Source organism: Muscardinus avellanarius (assembly GCF_963383645.1).
Source record: "Muscardinus avellanarius genome assembly, chromosome: 6".
Classification (NCBI taxonomy): Eukaryota; Metazoa; Chordata; class Mammalia; order Rodentia; family Gliridae; genus Muscardinus; species Muscardinus avellanarius.
This window is the reverse complement of record NC_137791.1, coordinates 66,678,396-66,691,461: the sequence shown is the minus strand read 5'-3', so window position 1 is coordinate 66,691,461 and position 13,066 is coordinate 66,678,396. Positions and strand designations below refer to the sequence as shown.

At 41.1% G+C, this 13,066-nt stretch overlaps 1 protein-coding gene across 2 annotated transcripts in view; it reads left to right on the top strand.

Annotated features, from left to right (window-relative positions):
• The window catches only part of AFF1 (ALF transcription elongation factor 1), a gene marked incomplete at both ends in the record, with an annotated part of 202,174 nt that overhangs the window by 128,115 nt on the left and 60,993 nt on the right, over positions 1-13,066 (top strand). The window lies entirely within an intron of this gene.

Genomic DNA, 13,066 nt, shown 5'->3' with positions numbered 1-13,066 from the left:
ACACCCCCAACCCTATTTTTTATTCTTTGTTTTGAAACACGGTCCCATTGAGTTGCAAAGAGCCTCGCTGAGTAGCTGAGGCTGTCCATTGACCATGATCCTCCTGTCTCAGCTTCCCAAATGCTGGGATTACAAGCATGCATCACCACGCCTGGCTAGAATACATTTATTTTATAAGCAGTTTTTGCCTCATCACATCCTAAATACTTATTCTGAGAAATTTAAGAATACTCTTATGTTTACTCTGCCTTTTGTATTTATTTAAAAACAACAAATTGGACATTATGGCATATGCCTGTACCTAGCTAATTGGGAGATAGAGGCAAGATTGAGGCCAGATTGGACAACATAGCAAGTCCCTGTTTCAATAAAACACAATAGCCAGATGTGGTCCACACCTGGAATCCCAGTACTTGGGAGGCTGAGATAGTAGGATTGCAGGTTCGAGGATAGCCTCAGCAACTTAGTGAGATAATCACCAACCTAGCAAAACTCCGATTCAAATAAAATAAATAAATAAAAGTGCTGGGGGTGTAGCTGTGAGGTAGAATGCTCCGGGTTCAATTGCTAGTATCACCCGAAAAAAAAAAAAAAATTAAAGAATTAGTTTGGGGATGTAGCTCAGTGTTAGAATACTTGCTTATATGCAGTATACCCTATTTCCAATCCCTGATACTGCTGAACGAATAAGCTTGTTGAATGACTATTTGTTCAAAACTTTATCAAATGTATTTTTACTTTTCACCAGTTCACTAAATTAATGTGTCAGATGAACTTCACTGGATATCTGATGCAGTTTGTCTAATTCCCAGAGCAAATTTATATTCAAACATAAGTAGAGAAAAAGACGGTTAACACAGATTTAGCAGAATTACTAAGTTATTTTCCCTCCAGTGTTTGAGTCTGCTTTTGATCATAGGAAAGCAAAATAGTCCCTTAAATTTAAGTGTTTTTTGATAGGATTGATTAAATGAGGTATAATCACTTACAATGTTTTGATAGTGAACGAATTAAACGTTCCCAGAATGGCTTCTCTAGACCCTAGCAATTAATCTGGTTGTTTATTACCCAACATTAAAGTATAAAACAAAAACAAAAACAAAAAAGAAAGGAGGAAAAAAAAAACCCCGAGGGATTTGTTTGTTCAGATTTAAGAAGGAAAGGCCAAGCCATCTTTATTTGCCTTCACAAGTCTGTGTTTTTATAGTATCTGTAATCCCCCGGGGCAATTTGTAGCCGAGTTTTGTTTCCTCCGAGTATTTATGCCTCTAGCTTACCACTTCAGTAATTTTCTTTCTTTTTTTTTTTTTCTACTGAATTCTGTGTTTTGTTTTCAAAAAACAATTGATGCCAGGAGACAGACAAGCAACACCTAGCTCAGAGGAGACTGCTGTGATTACTGCTGGAACAAGCCCAGAATAAAATCTTTACGTCCTTTCAAAGCATGGATTAGTGCTTTATCATATTCCTATAACTTCAGTTCCTTTCAACCTCCTCCAGAAAATGATGGAAAGTTTTTTTTTTTTTTTTTTTTTTAATCTCTAGCTTCTCTGTAGCCTATTAGCTTCTGCTCCGTTATGGAAAGGAAAAAAAAAAAAAAAAAAAAACACAGTCCCGGCACCCTATGAAACGCTGAATTGGACACGGTTCCTCAACATTGTTTGCTCCTTCAGTGTGATGGACACACACACTTAAAGAAAGAGCAGTAATACAGGTTTATGTATCTATCAATCCTGTCATGGTTGACAAAGTAATTTAGTAGTGTTGTTTTAGACTCAGAACCATCCGTTACTATGATTTGTGAGAGAGTGCCCGCTCCGGTTGTGGGAGCGTGGGGGTGGAGCGGCCTGCCGGCAGCACGCCTGCCCAGCGGCTTCAGCCTCCCTGCAGGGATGTGTTCTAGGTGACCGGCTGCTCCAGGCCTGGACGACTGATGCTCCCACTCAAAAAAATTAAGAACACCTTCCCCACAGTGCTCTGAAGTCCTTTTTATTAAGTAGGATTGGTTGTGGAAGGGGAAACGGATCATATAGTTCAGTCCATTTGAAAGAACCTGTCAGTTCATTATCACTGGAATGGAATGTCTAGACGTGTTCTTTGTGGTGGCCTTTTTTTTTTTTTTTTTAAAGCAGTGCCTTTTTAGCTATTCTTACTAAATCATTCATGGCTGCTGTGCTCACAATAGGCTTCGTGGGGCCTCATGTGATTTTTTTTTTTTTTTTCATCAAAGGCGCAGTGTTTTAGATGCTTAGACCATGGAGATTTGTGATTCCCCTTGTTATACGGTGAATGGTCATAGTTCACAGGCAGAAGTTAGGAAGTTGGCGAGTGACTAGTTTAGAGGCATCTTACTCACAAAAGTGGTGAGTTTTTAACATTTGTTTTACATGCAGATACTTTGTTTTAAACAAATTTCAACCTATCCCAGGTATACATCAATCTCTTTGTGCTAGGAAATTATTTGACATAGTATCAAATGTACGTACCAAAAATATTTCTCCATATAATGCAGCAATACTAAATATTACTTAAGATAGGTATGGTATCATATGACTACGGAAACCTGGCAAACAATTAAAAATTACTAACTTATATTTGGTCTCAGGATATATTTTAGTAGCAGAATTAGAAATATTATTTTTATTATTTGCATATTTGCATCAAGTGTTTACAACCATCTATATGTAAAGAACACTGTTCTCTGTTCTTGATTATTTAAATCAGATTTCAAGAGCTGCTATTCTAGGTCTCATAATTATAAAAGATGGTTTTTCTTTATGCTGGATATTGAACCCAGGGGCGTTCTACCTCTGAGTTATACCTCTAACCCTATTTTATTTTAGTTTTTGATGGTGCTAGGGTTTGAACTCAAGGGCATTCAACCTCCAAGCTGCACCTTCTGCCCTGTTTGTTTGTAGTACTGAGGATCGAACTCAGGGGCATTCTACCTCTGAGCTCTCCCTCAGCCCTGTTTTTTTTTTTTTTAATAGGGTCTCACTCAGTTGGGAAGGGCCTCACTAAGTAGCTGAGGCTGTCTGCAAACCTCAATCCTCCCGTCTCAATTACCCAAATGCTGGGATTACAAACGTGAGCTTCTAGCCTCGGTTCTCCTTATGTTAAATAATCTTTTTTTTATCGATCTCTTTCTACTCCAAAATCTATTTGGAAAACTATGGCAGTTTCTGCAATAAGCAGAAATTGGGAGTGGACACTTGTAATCCCAGCATTTAGGAGGCTGAGACTGGAGGATACCAAGTCGCAGACAGCCTCGGCTACTTAGTGAGGCCCTTTGCAACTCAGTGAGGCCTTGTTTCAAAATAAAGAATAAAAAATAGGTCTAGAGGGGGGATTCTAAGAGGTAGAAAGCCCCTGGATTCTGTCCTCAGTCCCGCAAAAAAAAAAAAAAGAAAAAAGAAAAGAAAAGTTATGTTCAGGGAGCATATATATAATTCCACACAGGACACAATGGAGCTTATCACTTGGGGGGGATACTAGGGATTTAACCCAAGGGCATCCTACCTCCAAGGCAAACCCCTGCCCTGGTGTATGTGTGTGTGGGAGGGGGTACTGGGGATGGATCCCTGGGGCATTCTACCTTTTAGCTACACTCCCAGATCTATTTTACTTTTTATTTTTAAGCAGGGTCTCACTAAGTTGCAGAGGGCCTCGGTAAATCCTGAGGCTGTCCGAGAACCTAAGATCCTCCTGTCTCAGCCTCCCAAATACTGGAACTACAAGCATGTGCCACAACACCTGGCTTACTCCTAGGCCTTTTTATTTTATTTTTTTTATTTTTTTATTTTTTTACATTTATTTGGGTTGAGGATGTATGCCAATGGTAGAGTGCTTGGATTGTATGCATAGACCCTGGATTCAGTTCCTAGCACCACAAAGAAACAAAACCAAAAACATTGGTTTTCTTTTTTTTTCCTTTTTTTATATTTAATATTATGTATATATATTTAAGATATTTCTACCACTGGCACATATTTATTTATTTATTTATTTTTCTTTTAACAATTTTTTATTGAACATAAATAGTATACATTTAAACTATATTTGGTGCCCTCTCCCCCACGCCCCCGTTTTCCCTTCCCCCCTCCCACCAATGGTTGTCCAGCTTAACCATGTCTTATTCATAATTTTACACATGTTCAGGTGTAGACCCTCATTAATCAAGATCAGCCTTCCTCCTCTCCTATCTTTCCATTCAAACTTAGCTAGTATTTCCACTCCATTATCTGGAGTCCCACTGGTATCCTCTGTGTTTCCTAGTTTGGGCATATTAGAGGAAACATATGTATCTTCTCCTTCTGTGCTTGGCTGATCTCACTTAACATAATATTCTCCAGGGCTTTCCATCTTCTTGCAAATGATATAATTTTGTTCTTCTTTATGGCTGAATAGAATTCCATTGTGTGTATTTCCCACAGTTTTGCTATCCATTCATCTGTTGATGGTGATCTGGTTTGGTTCCATATTTTGGCTATTACAAATTGTGCTGCTATGAACATAGGTATGCATTGTTGCTGTATTTCTCTGAATTCAACCCCTTTGGAAAGATACCTAGGAGTGGTATAGCTGGATCATATGGTGGATCTATTCCCACCTTTTTTAGGAATCTCCACACAGATCTCCATAGTGGTTGAACTAGTTTGCATTCCCACCAACAGTGTAAAAGAGTTCCTCTTTCCCCACATCCTCACCAGCATTTGTTGTTGTTTGATTTTTTTATGCTTGCCACTCTGACTGGGGTTAGATGGAATCTCAGTGTAGTTTTGATTTGCAAGGCCTTTTTATTTTTTATTTTGAATCAGGGTCTCTCACTAAGTTTCTGAAGCTGGTCTCAAACTTGCCATCCTCAAGTCTCAACCTTGGTACTAGGATCATAGGCTTGTACTACCATGCTGGGATCTTAGATCTTTTCTTAAAAGTGCAAAGATCCAAACTGGGCACTCCTTTAATATTAGTAATTGGGAGGCTGAGACAGGAGGATCATGGGGCCAGAGCTAGCCTCAGCAACTTCTTAGTGAGATCCTGTTTCAAAATGAAAGGTAAAAAACAGGGCTGGGAGGTAAAGCTCAGTAATATAATGCCCCTGGCTCAATCCCCAGTACTCCCTGCCCCCCCCCAAAAAAAAAACACATACACACCAGAAACAATCTAGGGCTGGGGGTGTAGCTCAGTGGTATAACTCAAGGCCCTGGGTTTGATTTCCTGTGTCAAAAAGAAAAGAAAGAGCATGGTGACACAAGCTTCTAATATCAGCATTTGAGGAGGGTGAGACTAGAGGATTACAGTTTGCCAACAGCCTCAGTTACTTAGTGAGGGCTTCTGCAACTTAGTAAGACCTTGTTTCAAAATAAAGAGTAAAAAGAAATAGGGCTAGTCATATAGCTCGGAGGGAGAATGACCCTGGGTTTCATACCCAGTATTGCCAAAAAAAAAAAAAAAAAAGGAAAAATATAGAAACTATTTACAATTTATCTATTGTTTGAAAATATCTGAGAAGAGATGAGGGGTGGCTCACATTTTTTTAGGGGTGCATTAACAGTTAAAGTTAGTTTAACAACTTACTTGACCAGTTTTTAAGAAAGCTGTTGGGGGTATCTTATTCCTTGATTTTTTTTTTTTTTTAAGTCTCATATCCCTCCTTTCATATAAACCATCTCTGGCATAGTTTTTGTTGTTGTTCTTGTTTTACTTTGGAGTGTAAGCATGTCCATACATCTGTCTGGGGAATCTTAAAAGCTCTTATCCTACAATTCTGGGCGTGGAGGTAGACCTTGAGACAGTTGCCCAAAGGGTATGATGCTTCTGAGGAAGTAATATTGCTGGTACCTTTATACCTCTTCCAGCCGAACAGGCACACCCAGGCAGTATGAGCCTGTTCTTGGAACAGGCTTAGCTGTTTAGGTAAAATTACTTCATGAGCACAGAATACAATTAATTTGATGCCAAATCATTGTTCAGCCAGGCTTTTGGTCTCCTCTAATCTGTCTCATAGAAATGATGATTGTAGTGTTTTTACAGAAATGCCTGTATTTATTTGTAGGGCAGTAACTTTAACATGCATTAATCTTATTTCTTCCTCATAAAAATCCCATGAGAGTTTTTGGTATGTTTCATGAAATCTGTTTAGTATTTACGTCTAACAGAAAAAGCTGGGTATGGAAGTACATGCCTGTAATCTCAGTACTAGAGAGGTGGAGACCTGAGGATCAAAGGTTCAAGCCCAGTCTTAGTAACTTGGTGAGACCTGCAAGAATGTAGTTAGACCCTTTTTCAAAATAAAAAGTAATAAGGTCTGGGAATGTAGCTCAAAGGTAGAAATCCCAGCCGGGTGTGGTGGCCCACGCTTGTAATTCCAGCGCTTGGGAGGCTGAGACAGGAGGATTGCCCAGGTTCGAAGCCAGCCTCAGCTACTTAGTGAGGCTCTCAGCAACTAAGTGAGACCCTGTTTCCAAATAAAATGTAAAATAGGTCTGGGAGTGTAGCCCTGAGGTAGAAAGCCCCTGGGTTCCACCCCCAGTACCACACACACAGAAAAATGGTTAGAAAGTCCCCAGCATCACCACCACAAAGAGAGCCCAGCACCACTAAGACAGAGAGAGGTGGGGGGGGGGATAGAGGAAAAAGAGAGCAAGCACAAGTGTTCATTGGTGGCGTCTGCAGGGCAGGCAGCCTGTGGTGGGCTCAGTGGGTGGTGCTGTCCCCTGATGTCCTGGAACTTGTGTACCTAAGATGCAGAGAGGATGCAGAGGCGGTACAGATAGTTCTGGGAGTGTCAGGAACACCTGGGCAGTGTGGGGGGTAAGGGAGTGATGAGGAATGTTTTCCAAAAGATGGTTTTTCATCTGCAACCTGGAGGCTGTGTAGGAGTTACCCCGACACAGAGGCTTCCAGGCAACAGCAAGAGGTTCTCACACAAAAGGTTTTCAGGCAAAACAGTGGTGATTTATTTAGCCAGTTTTGGCTAGGTCAGCAGCAAATAGATGTTGAAGACTGAGCAGTAATCTCAAAGTGACAGATTTGAAGGAAAATCACATAGATATTCATGTTAATATTTTAAGAATGAATTTTGCACATGGAGAACCTATTGAGATTTACCGCTGCCACGCTATTAGGGAGTACCTTGATAGCGAGCGTTGGCAGTGCGTATTATCATATATCGGTACCTTTTGATAGTTTTTAAAAGCTCCATGTTTTCTCATTTGACCTTCATGCCAGCCCTGTGAAGTGGTTAGGTTTGGTAATATTATCCCTTATCACATTGAGGAAATACTCCCCAAGAGGTTGAATCGCGTCCAAAATTGCAGCGCGAGCCTTCTGTGGAGCCAGAGCAGGAATCCAAGCCCTTTTGGCTCTTCTGCAGCAAGCTGCCTTTGTGCTCCCAGTATTTCCTGGTTAGTGATAACTAAGCCTTTTTGAGAATAGCATTGTTATAAAATTGCTGCTCTGCTGAAACTTGAGAGGCTTAAAACACCAGATTGCCAGGAGCCTCCCAGTCTCTGTGGTAAGGTGCGTTTTTTTCCATCTCGCTCCCTTTGGTTTATTGAAACAAACTGTGTCATGCTCTAGGAGACAGTTAAGGTGTGTTTTACTGGGGTACCAATGCATTTCCCGACTTCTGCAGCGTCATTGCCGGAGGAAGAAGCCATCAGACTCAGCCCAGTGCTGCTGCCGTCTCTGGTCTGAAGCACTAGTAGTAGTAAGAGGCCGTTAAGTGTGAACACCCAAATGCCTCTTTGTAGAAACAGATGAAATCACTGCTCCTTAAAAAGTGATTTAGGTCATGCCTAGGAGTCCAGGAGTCATGCCCCCGCCTGAGGTGCTGATGCGTTAGTCTCCCGCTTTAGGAAAACCAATGTGACAGGATTGAAGCCAGGCTCAGCCACTTCAGAACTTTTGTGTGGCCTTAGACATGCAGCTCTAGTCTCCTTGTTTTAAAAACTGGGATAATTCCTACTGCAGAGACTGACCTTAGAACTCAATAGAGCCTTACACAACATGCCCTGAAACATTTTGGTTTTGTTTTAAAGTTTCTCTAGTAGGAATTTATCTTAAAGTGGATGGGTATGTTTAGTGTGGTAACTTCCCCTTTCTGCCAAGCTAATGATTGATTTTTAATGATCTCTGGTATCAAATTGAGATATTAATAATGTAAGTACAGAGTTTAACACGTCGAATACTTTTAGTAAGTAGCTGCTATCATTTTTTAAAATTTATTTTTATTGGTGCATTGTAATCATGTATCACATTGGAATACAAGACTTGAGAGGATATACAAGCACACATCATCCAATTAGCCCTCATCCAGTCTCCATCCTATTCCCTCCCCCACATTTTTTTTTAATTGAATAGAATTATGGTTCCTGCCTTAAGACCATCCCAGTGGGGGCGTGAGGTCTCTAGGTTGGTCTCTAGATGAGAAAACAGATGTGCATCTACAGATAGCCAGGAGGGGAGAGCCTGCCCGCCCGGGCCTAGATGAAGAGTGTGAGATAGCAGATTTGTGGTCAAGTTCAGTCTCTTTATCATTGAGGGAGAACACTGCAGAGTTAAGAGCCTGCAAACTCGATATTCTTGATTCATGCAAGTATTATAGATGTTTGTTGCTGCCTTTTTTTTTTTTCTTTTTAACCATCTCTTATTTTTTAGAAGGTCTTGAATCTCAGTTGTGCTGCAGAGAGGCCTGGCCAGGACTGGTGGTTTCCTCTTTGGCTATGATTGCAAAGGGAGAGCCTGGCTCTGCTTGGTAGGAGGGCAGTACTCAGCTAGAGAACCTATGGGGAATGTGAATTTTTAAGAAAGGGATTGGAATTAAATAGTCCAGCTACCCCTCCCCTGTGGGAAGGTGCCTTCCAGTGGCAGACTTGGAGGCACCAAGTTATACTTCATTAAACAAGGCAACCTGTTAATGTGTTCTTTCTCTGTAACCGCAACCCAAATAAATGTCTATTCTCTAATTTGCCTCTAATTTGGGTGGAGAGAAAAGTGCAGCTCTGAATCTCAGGTAAGTGGACCATGAAATGGGTGCATACTATTTAGATAGTCTTGTAACCTCCCTGTTTTAGTTATTTAAATTTTGTGTGAGTGAGACTGGAGTTTGAACCCAAAGATATTCCATCCCTGAGCTAGGTGTACCCCAGCCATATTTTATTCTGTTATTTTGAAACAAGGTCTCACTAGGTTGCCAAAGCTAAATTGTGATCCTCCAGTCCTCTGGTCTCAGGCTTATCTCAAGTACTAGGATTAAAAGCAGGCACCACCACTCCTAGATTATCCTCCCCACCCCTCTGGTTTTTTTTTTTTGCCGGTCTGGGGATCGAACCCAGGGGCATTCGAACACCGAGCTACACCCCCTGCCTTATTTTTTTTTTTATTATTTTTATTTTGAAACAGGGAAGGCCTCACTAAGTAGTTGAGGCTGTTCATGAACCAAGATTCTCAGGTCTCAGCCTCCCAAATTCTGGGATTACACAATTGCGCCACCACCTCCAGCAGATATCCTTCTTTTAAATATGGGTTTAAGCCGGGCGTGGTGGCGCACGTTTGTAATCCCCGTGCTTGGGAGGCTGAGACAGGAGGATCGCACGGGTTTGCAGCCAGCCTCAGCAACTTAGTGAGACCCTGTTTCCAAATAAAATATAAAAAATAGGTCTGGGGGTATAGCCCAGAGGTAGAAAAGCCCCTGGGTTCCATCCCCCATAGCGCACGCGCGCGCGCACACACACCCACACACCCAGAGTGTGAACACATTAAAAAAAAAAAGCTACTTAAATATTGGTGCGCACAAAAGGTGTTGTTTTTTTTTTTTTTTTTTTTTTTTTTTTTTTTTTTTTCCCCCCAGTATGGGGAATTGAACCCAGGGGCATTCTACGTATAACCTACAGCCCCAGCCTTATTTTTTATTCTTTATTTTCAAACAGGGTCTCATCAAGCTGTGGGGAACCTCACTAAGTAGCTGAGACTAGCCAGGAACTCATGATCCTCCTGTCTCAGCCTTCCAAGTACTGGGATTGCAAGGGTGTGCCACCATGCCCGCCTCACACAGGTTTTTTGGAGTAAAAGAGCATTAACTCTTTTACTCTTGAGTAGTAAGGGAGAAGAATATAAAGCAAATGCTAACATTTGGAAAATCTAGTGAGGGGTTTGTGGAATTTCTCTTAGTATCTTAGCAGTTTTTCTTGTGTGAAATTGTTTTTAAAGAAAAAATGTTAACAGTGTATTATTTTGCATTTCTTTCCATGCAGGCACATGTATATTTATGCTGTGAAGTCTGCACAACATAGTATTGTGTGGATGTATTGTATTTAGCTAGAGTCCTATTGCTGGACATTTGTGCATTTTCAGTTATTTGCTCTTACAAAGAGGGTTGCTTGGAGATCCTTCCTTCTTTCTTTTCTACCTACACATACTTGCCTACCTACAGAAAGAACCCATGGCCTCATTCAGGCAAGACAAGTTCTCTGCCATTGAGCTATAGCCCAAGCCCCTTTTAAAAAAAAATTCTATTTTGAGATGGGTCTCACTAGTTTGCCTAAGCTGGCCTCAGATTTGTACTTCTGCCCCCTAAGTAGCTGGTCACATAGGCATGTGCCACCATACGTGGCCGAGATTCTGGATTCTGTGTGTATTTGGAGGGAAGTACTGGAGATTGAACCCAGGGGCATTGTACCTCTGAGCTATATCCCCAGCCCTTTAAAAAAATTATTGTTATTAATGTTATTGTTATTGTTGTTTTGTTTTGAGATAGGATTTTGTTAGATTGCTTCAAGTCTCCCCGAAGTTGCTGTGCTCCCTTAATTGCCCTTTTACAAGCTGTGGGGAGATTTTCTCCCCCTCATTCCAGCCTGCTTCAGCATCTCACTGGGTGCCAGGTATTTTGATTGGACTCTCACTTCAGCGGCAGCTGAACTCCAACCTGCCGTCCTCCTGTCTCAGCCTCTCAAGTGCTGGGATTACAGGCAAGCATCACCCAACCTGGCTGGGCTAAGATCCTTAAGTATGATGTATCCTCATGTAGTTGAAGTGAAATCCTTTCTCATTCCACTTCGACACACTCAGATTCTCATGGGACTCAGGAAAATTTACAGTAATTACTCCAACTAACTTGAACTTAAACTTGACTTAGAACTTTAAATGGATTAACTGGTGACTGTTATTACATATCTGGATAAGGTAAATATTGCTAATCTGCATATCCTCTAAAATTTTTTCTCTAGTCCTGGTTCATCCTATGGAATAAAACTTAAAAAGCCTTTGATAACATGAAACACATTGGACAAATGTTGAGTAATTAGAAAGACCAGAGCTGGCTGTGGTGGCGCACGCTTGTAATCCCTGCGCTTGGAAGGCTGAGACAGGATGATCGCACAGGTTCAAAGCCAGCCTCAGCTACTTAGTGAGGCTCTCAGCAACTTAATGAGACCCTGTTTTTAAATAAAATATAAAAATAGTTCTGGGAGTATAGCCCGGAGGTAGAAAAGCCTCTGAGCTCCACCCCACACACACATAAAAAAGAACAGAATAAAGTTTTTTAGCAGTTTGAAAGTGTAGCTTTCTGACCTCATTTCAGTCTTTTGCAGACTGTGGGCAGATTTTACCCGCCCTTATTCCAAAGTGCGTTAACATTTCACTGCGTGCCAGGTATTTTGATCGGACTCTCATTTCAGCAGCAGAAAGGATGAGGGGACTATTTGCTCAGAGTCAATATAATTACATGCTCTGTTCTATTGATTCAACATCTAATTGTTATTTTTCTAATGATACATGTAAAAAATTGAAACCGTGGTCTATAATTATGTTTTACCCTCAGGTGGAAACAGCATTCCTTTCCGTATCTGACGTTTGTGCTAAAATCCAACACTAACGTTAAGTTTTTAGGCATCCTTTAATAGTTTTGAAAACCAAAAGCAGGTCTAGTCACGTGCAGAATATCTGAGGATGGGTCCTGTGGGCGCAACTGATGGGACGAGACCCTCAGGTGTCCTTGGTTATGCCTACGAGCCTCTTCGGGACCTACGTCAGCAATGACACACTGCTGAAATGTCAGGGAACCATTTCCAGGACATCACCGTGTTTTAAACATACACCTAGACTGATGTGTCCATTGGATTTAATTATATAACAGTGCGAAGGTTGTCAAAGTTTTTTCTTTTCCTTATTACTTAGAGCAGATTCGAATGAGGGAAATGGTGGATTAATGAGCCCTGAATTATAAATTAGGAACCAATGCCATTTTAAGTTATATTCTTTTTTGTTTTCTTTGTACTGGGGCTTGAACTCAGGGGCATTTTACCTTAAATTACCAGCCCTTTTTATTTTTATATTTAAACCAAGTCTCATTAAATTGCTGAAGGTTTTCCTAAATTGCTCAAGCTGGCCTCAAATCTGATATTCCTGCCTCCGCCTTTCAAGTACTGGGATTATAGGTGTGTGGCACCATGCCTGGCATTAAGTTACAGTCTTAAATTTGAGATGAGAAGAAGGGCCAGAATCTCTCCCCTCTACTTGCTAGCTGTGAGGTAGGCATTAGACTCAGAGAGGGCAAAGCAGTGCTGTGTGCAGGGAGCAGCAGCACTGAGAATGGCCTGTAGACGACCCCAAGAGTCCCTGCCTCATTGACACAAAATAAAAGTTGCTGTGCCATCGGAATTCATGGAATCGTGGGATGTTGTGTGTCCGAGAAATTATTGTTTGGGATTTTATTTTTCCATTTTCTTTGCACTTAGAAACTTGTAGACCATGGTGGTGGTAGTGATAAGGCAAAGGTATTGGCAGCTGCTGTCATCTATTTAGCCTCGGGATAAGGAAGAGCCATAAATAATGTTTTTTTTTTTTTTCCAAGATATTGACTAATCTTCCTTCCCCATAAATTTCTTGCCCTGGGAAAATTTGGTATGCACCTACATATATGTATGTGTACAATAGAAGTTGAAAACTGACTTGAGTAGGGTGGGAGACATTTTTAACTTTAAAATGAATTTTGGGCCGGGCGTGGTGGCACACACTTTGTAATCCCCGCGCTTGGGAGGCAGAGACAGGAGGATCACGCAGGTTC